The 7,792-nt window shown below is 42.9% G+C and overlaps 1 long non-coding RNA gene across 9 annotated transcripts in view; it reads right to left on the bottom strand.

The window, feature by feature from the left end:
• LOC103159771 overlaps nucleotides 1–5,843 on the bottom strand; it is a 257,263-nt gene extending 251,420 nt beyond the window's left edge. For all 9 annotated transcript variants that reach the window (XR_003485663.2, XR_003485660.2, XR_004770089.1 and 6 more), the window contains exon 1: nucleotides 5,712–5,843. This is a non-coding gene — a long non-coding RNA (uncharacterized LOC103159771). The remainder of the gene's footprint in view (nucleotides 1–5,711) is intronic.
• Nucleotides 5,844–7,792: the final 1,949 nt, after the last annotated feature.

The raw sequence follows: 7,792 nt of genomic DNA, 5'->3' as shown, positions 1-7,792 counted from the left end.
GATCTATAATCATGTATATATTGGAAACTACATTTCAATATAACTGGTTCCTTTGTGATCCTGTGTGCTTTGTCCTGTACATGACATTGTTCTGAGAAAGTGTTTGTGGGCTTTGTCCCATTGCCAACGGTTCTCACACTAGGAGAATTTAAAACACTATTGTGAAAAGAAGTCAGACAATAACACAAATCCTGGCCAGCTTGACATAGTTTTAGTGACTATATTTTTCTACAGGCCTAGTTTGCTAGCCATTTCATCACTTCCTGTCACTACTCCAGATCTCTCCAATAAGTCCCTTTTCCATATCTATAATCTAGAGAGCATGCTATTCATAGCAGCCAAGACTTCCATCCATAAGATGAGTTTAACACTTCCTAGAAAAAGGCTTAAGGATCTGACACATGCTGAACCTCACAAATCACAGCAAGTTTCATGTCTCTCTGCTGAATCTAGTGTGCTCTAATGGATGCTACTGTGTAATTCATAGGAGTTGCCAGCGACAGGCCTAGCACCTAAAAGTAGTGGAAAATTCTCCTTTGTGAGGTGGGTACAATTTTTATACCCTTCTTTATAACATACAAAAGCCTTGAATAGGTGAGGGATTATTTACTGTATCTTTCTCTGCACTGGGCTGTTCTTACTCTCTTCCTTTCAGTCATGACTTTGAAAGATGTAGGCAGCAAAGATGCATCAGAGCTATAGAATTGGAGAGTACCTACATTTTCTCATTTTCAGAACCAGGTGGGTTTAACTAGTCAAGAAAGAATATCAGTCCTGCCATGACCACAAGGACTCCAAGGAACAAAGTTAAATGTAAACAGGCTTCTTCTTAAGTGCTATCATTTTTGCTCCCTGGGAGTCACTGGCCAGAGCATGGGATGAGAAGGAGCTCAGCATGAAGGAATGCCACAGCTAACTGACAGTGCTCATTAAGGTCATGGAAGTGATGATGTACATCACAGCATCCCACTGATATGCTCAGGGAAAGGAGGGAAGCATAGCAGCTGCCAAAGGGGATGGTACCTGCAGATTTTAATGAAAAGTCAGGGATAAGGGACCATGAAAGAGAGTTATACTCTAAGAAACATTTTCTGTTTGTTGGCTGGCTCTTCACAGGCTCAATTTTTCCGCTCAGCAGGCCTCCAAGTTTCCTCAGGTCCTGGTCAAATGGCTCAATATCATCAACTTCCTAAAGACAAGAGACTTAAAGCTAATAATAATAACATAGTAACAGCTAATAATCCTCTGGGAAATGTCCTTGTCATGACTAACTGATTAAATGAAACTCTGAGTCCATTTCAAGACTCTGCAGCAAGAGTCTTACTCCCAAAGATTAGTGAAAAGCTTCCAACGGTTTACCTTATTTAAAAAAAAAATGACACATATGACATCCAGAACCCAGTGACTGTTATAGTGGTAAATACTCTAGCACTCGTGGCCTCTGGTGTTTCTTCTTTCTAGTCATAATGTCCTTTTGAGCAAGGGTCACTCTTACTCCTAAGAGGAAAGTCACTCTGACTCACTTTCTGAAACTGAAAGCATACCGTGTCCACATGAGTAGGGAGGCTTACTGTAAAACCACAAAACCACATCAGAATTCTTCAGCTGCTCAGGAAGGAGATGAAGCAGTGGGCTGAACAAATTCATTCCTTCCTCCAGACACTCTACCCCCAGGAGGACTCATGGGATCCTTTGCTAACGGAGTCTTGGAGCAAAGAACTGTGTCAACAGCAAGTGTAGGCAGGGGTTTTGGCTTTTGGTTCCTGCAAACATGAGACAAGGGGCCACCCAAGGCTCCTTCAGGAAGCTGTAAGACTTTGATATGATCATCTCTTTTCTTGTCATCTCCTTCTCCAAGCATTCATCCCACATCTAAAAGTATGCTGCTCACTTAGTTGGTGCTAGGTGGTATGAAGGAGTTAGGAAGTGGGGTTTTGCTCTAGACTGGGTACATTCAGGATTCTAAGAAGATATTTTAATAATTTTATTCTAAAATATATAGAGAACACAACCAGACTGATGAAGCAGCAATCATTTATATTAGCACAAATGATGACTGATGATTTCGACTGTCCACCCCCTATCTGGCACTTCCTTCCAGTACTGGGGGGGGAGGGTGGGGGCAGACACAGGGACACCGGCGCTAATTATGAATCCTGTGATTTTTCCCAGTTCTCTGCTGCCACCTGGCGAAGACTCACAACCAAACAAGACACTGGAGTTTCAACTGCCTTAATTTCTACCACCCTCATGCCAACACATGCGGAATCTCTCAAGGACCAGATGGAGGATGCATGAATACTCCGTGGGCACCCAGCACTCCCAGAAGAAGCCTGGTGGCAAGGATTTACCGGGTGATCCTCACCTCTCTCCTCTCTGCTGTCTCTCCTTAGCCCAAGTAGTTCTGAGCAAAGAAATCTGAACCTCGCTCTTGGCAATGCATCTCCACGGGGACTGTGGAGGGAATCAGAATAAAAGGGTCTGGACCTCTGAAAGAGCTATGGCAAATTCGCTGAGATAAGAGCAGCTGGAAGTAACATTCTGTCCCTGTAATTCTATGTGCAGCTGGTCTTGAGAAATGAATCCAAGGCAGGTATGGCAGGTGTTAGAACTGTAATGCACACACCCCAATAAATAGACAAATACATTTCATTTGAAATTTTTGAAGAAATGACTGCTTATTTTCTACTTATATTAGGCCACATATTTAACACAATCTTCAAAATGTGTGTGAGCATTATATATAATTAGATAAGTATATAATTATGCATATCATTTATAGGATGGGATGCAATGTTTTGGTCTACCATGTAAGCATTGATGAAAGTCAGGCCGATGAACACATCTATCACTCTGTAGGATGGCCCTTACCTACTCTTTCATCTTCTGCCTCTCCCAATCCCTGTTGCTTGCTACAGAGTCTAGATATATGAAAGCTGGCCCTTTAGCATTTGTGAAAAACATAGTACATCCCTACTGCGTCCACTCTGTGGTGCAACAGGTCACTAAAACTAGAGCTTGACAGTCTTTGACTAACATCTTCCCCTGCCCCAGCCCTTCCCAAGATGACATGCATGAATATCCTCATTTCACAAGCCAGGAGAGGGGATGAAAGTGAACGAAAGCCAGACCATCTGTCCCAGGGTACCACTGATGCAGAGGCGACAGACCCTCAGGAGAAAAGGTCTCCTCAGGGCTTGGTTCTTCTGACTCTCCTGTGTCACCTGAAGCACTGAACCCTAGAAAAGAAGAGAAACTTCCCGCTGCCCATCAGAAACTTCGTGGTGTGCCCCTGTGTGCCACAGTTCTAGTTTCCCCAGTTCCATCAGACCAGATGCTTAGCTTCTTTGGCCTTAATAAAAGCCCTCTTCTGTAATCTGATAGCTATAAAAAGGAATCAGAAAACAAAATGCAAATCCAAATTCCCTTCCAGTTCTAACCAATAAAAAATTAATAATTATTAGAATTGGTGTGTAGGTATGTAAATAAAATGCATTGTAATTACAACCTAAAGGCTTAAAGATGCTTTTAAATAAATTTGAAAAAAAATTTAACTTTTACTCTTCTCTTATATATTACATCCCTACCACCCCCTCCCCCCACTTCTCCCAGTCCCTCCCCCCACCTTCCCTCTCTCCCAGATCAACTCCTCTCTCTCTTTCTCTCTCTCTCTCTGTCTCTCTCTCTCTCTCTCTCTCTCTCTCTCTCTCTCTCTCTCTTAAAGCAGATCTTCCAGAGATATCCACCATCATGGCCTAACAAGATACAGTAAGACTAGGCACAAACCATTGAATCATGGCTGGATAAGGCAACCCAGTAGAAGGAAAAGGCTCCCAAGCACAGGCAAAAGAGTCAAAGATACCCCCACTTGAATTGTTGGGAGTCTCACAAGAATACCAAGCTACACAACCATAAGGTATATGCAGAGGACCAAGTTCATACCCATACAGACCAAGTTCATACCCATACAGGCTCCATGATTGTCACTTCAGTCCCTGTGAGCCCCCATGAGTCCTGCTTAATTGATTCTGAGGGCTGTGTCCTCAAGCCCTTTGGCTACTACAATCCTTTCTCTCTCTCTTCAGGGTTCCACTGGCTCCACCAAGTGTTGGCTGTGGGTCTCTGCATTTGCTCCTATCAGTTGCTGGATGATGCATCTCTGATGACAATTTGGCTAGGTACCAATCCATGAGTATAGCAGAATATCAGAATATCATTAGGAATCTTTTTTTTTTCTTTTTTTTTGCCAGTTATGTTTGGTTCTACCCTGGGTCTCTGGGGGCTGTCCAACCTCTGGTTTCAGGCAGTGTTGGGTGTGAGCTCTGTCATGCAGCATGGGCCTCAAGTTGGATCAGTCATTGGCTGGCCACTGGACAGATTGGTGGTAAAGATTTTGTAACCGGGTTCAAATCCCAGTCCCACTGCTGGGAGCCTTACCTGGTTACACAAGATGGCTAGTTTGAGCTCCGTATACCCTTGGAGACTTCACTAAGGTCACTCTCTTTGATTCCAGGGAGTTTCCACTGCATTAGGTTTCTACATTACCCTGTCACAAGACCCCCTAATTTCAGTAATTTCTCCCAGTACTCCCTCCCTCCCTCCATCTCTCCCACTCCCCACCTAGAGGGGTATGGAAATTGTTTTTCACAGAACCAGTAATTTCTGAGTAAAATATTCTGGCACTAGCATACCTGCAGGGTGGTGAAATGTTCACACTGATGCAGCCAAGATGCAAGAAGGACCCTAAGAATGAGTGCTCACAGCCCTAACTGACCAGACTGTGGATGGTGAGGGCAACCTAAGTCAGAAGAGCCCAGGAAGTGCAACTCCCAAAGGTGCTTGGGAGAACTTTATGCATATAATAGAGGGAATTAGAAAAGGGGGGACTCTTAGCTCTGGACCTCATACATGGCAGAGACCAGGACAGAGTTCACAGATAACTTTCTGGAATGCAGACCAAGTGACAGCCAAAGAGCCCATAACCTCAGATATATTGATTGTTTTATTCTTTGCTTGCTTACTTACTTGCTTATCTAAGTATGTCTGTCTGTCTGTCTGTCTGTCTATCTATCTGTCTATCTATCTATCTATCTATCTATCTATCTATCTATCATCTATTTAGAGTGTGTGCATGTGTCTCTATGTACATCCACTCGTGTGCATGTGTGTGCGCCTGTGTGTATGTGTGTGTGTGCCTCTGTGTGTGTGTGTGTGTGTGTGTGTGTGTGTGTATGTGTGTGTGTGTGTGTGTGTGTGTGTGTGCCTGAGGTCAGAAAAAGGTATTAAATTGCTCAGCACTGGAGTTGCAAGCAGTTGTAAACACTTGTACTGGGGACTAAACCTAGGACATTTGCAAGAGCAACAAGTACTCTTAACCAAGGAGCCATCTCTCCAGCCCTCATTCATCATGTTCTAAACCATGAAAATGCCTATGTTTCAAAATCAGGGAAAGTCCCAACACCCACCCCATCTGTGACCTGATGGAGCACAGCTGGGGGTGGGGTGGGGGGGCCCCCCCCGGATCCTTTGGACTCAGGGCTGCAGGATCTCCATGACACAGGACAGAAAGAACAGGGTGTCCAGGAAGAGTCCCAGTGAGGACCTAGTTTTAATAGCATAGCAGAGACCAGGGCCTTGAACCAAATCAATGATTCTTTTCGGTAAACTACATGTAAAAATATTTGGATAAAGGGGTTTACTGCATGACTCACCGTGTCACACCGCAGCTTCCAGGATGAGATTTTGCCCTTCTTCCTTTCTTCCCCCATCTTATATTTGGTTTTATTTGGGGTGGGGAGGGAGGTGGACAGGATCAGGAACCATGATGTGAAAGACACACACACATACACACACACACACACACACACACACACACACACACATGCATGCACGCACGCAAAATCATGGCAAGTGTAAAGTGCAACAGGAAGCTGTAGGGCTTCCGGATGTCTTTTCTAACTGTGTAGGAAGTTGACTGAGAGGTGCACTCTCTCGGATTGGGAAGTACTTATTTGAGTGGCTATGTTAATCTAACTTCGTGATTTATTTTTGTTTGTTTACAAGTTCTTTACAATAGACTGACTTATAAAGACATTTTCAAAACTCAGTAAACTTTACTGAAGTTTGTATTTCTGGCTTCTCTTGAAAAAATGGGAAGATAGGCTCATGCTGGGCCTGTGTCCACACCTATAACACATTGAGCTCATCTGGGTCCTTCAGAGAGGACAAGCCTGTAAAGATGCTCACCTAACCTATGGCAATCTGTCCCTTAGCCTTCCTACTCTTACTGACTTGGGAACTGTTGAAATTCAGAAGGCTCTTCTCATTTATCTTCAGATTCTATCACCTTCCTCAACCCTACCTTGATAGACCCTTGATAAGTGTCTTGTCTATACTATAGTAGGTCATCTAAAAATGCTGACTTTATTTTTGAAGGGTAACTAAAATGGCTATTGGCTTCTACTGCCATCTACTGACCAAAAGTAGAATTTTGCCTAGATCCTAGTCTAAACTTACTAAGCCATTCAAATTTTCAATTCCTTCCTGCTTTTTAAGCCTTTATTTATTATTATTTTGGTCCAATTAGCAATAATGTTTAACATATTTTACTCTTTATCATAAATATAAACTAGACAAAATGCTGTAAGAACTTGAATGAACAAGTTGACCAAAAATTATATATATAAATTTATATATATGAATATATATAAAACTTCCATTTTTGCTTATTGTTGCTCATACATCTAGAACAGCATGGGGAACAAGGAGATACCTGATCTGTACTTGGCACTCAGCTGGGAAACATACACACATGTCCCTTGCCCATTTTACAGCATATGAGCATATGTGTTTTATAAATCTAAAACAAGGCTGTTGCAGGGCTCCAGATTTCCATGCATGAGGGTCTCATGTACTTGCAAGTGAAGGCAAAAGAAATTTGGTTTACGAAAGGATGTTTAACACTTTTTCTAGTTAATTAAAATATACCTGAAAAAATAAATCTATCAAAATTTTATGGGAAAACCATCATTGAATTCTTCTGGGTACTGTTCAAAAATCAATAGCTGACAAAGAACTAGCTGTGGATGCAGATAGCTTAAGTGCCAAGTCCCCAGTCTTCTTATAGCCTTCCATCCAGGCCCCAAGGATCCAGACTCTTCCTATGACATGACAACTCCTTCCCACCAGCAGTGGTTTTAGTAAGGAAGTCTTCTCTGCTTTACCACTCGAACTTGTTTGCTGGTGACCGACCTTTGCTGCCACGGGACAAAACCTCACCAGTGTAGAAGCACAAGACAACTGTATATTAAGCATGACTTACAATACCAGAGGACAGCATGAGCTTAGGGCTAGGTGGACCTGGCTTCTGACTGCTTTTCTTTTCATTTATTTCTCTAGTGACTGGAGCAATTGCTTCATTTCCTTCGAAGTACCTCATCCAATGCCAGGGGTGATAAATGCTGTATTCTGGGGTTGTACTAATAGCCCCAGTTGTGAATACTGAAAGCCAGCCATGTGGAAATACATCTAGAGGATCCACCAAGTGACCTCAAATACAGAGGAAGTTACTCAAAAGCAGAAAGAGTGGACACACCTGACCCTGGACCATAGGCAGCACCAATGGACAGGATACTGTTCCACGTGTCATGCCAGAGTCTTTGAGAGGAGGACTCCAATGAAAATAGGGTTAGAAGCAAATGATTCATCCCTAAATCTCTACCATCAAATCAAGGCTACAAGGATTCCTTACTTAAAACTATGAAACAAAACCAGATGAAGGGGAGTTTCGTAG

The sequence above is a fragment of the Cricetulus griseus genome, chromosome 5 (assembly GCF_003668045.3).
Source record: "Cricetulus griseus strain 17A/GY chromosome 5, alternate assembly CriGri-PICRH-1.0, whole genome shotgun sequence".
NCBI lineage: Eukaryota > Metazoa > Chordata > Mammalia > Rodentia > Cricetidae > Cricetulus > Cricetulus griseus.
Note: the sequence above shows the minus strand (reverse complement) of the source record. Positions and strands in the feature narration are given on the sequence as shown.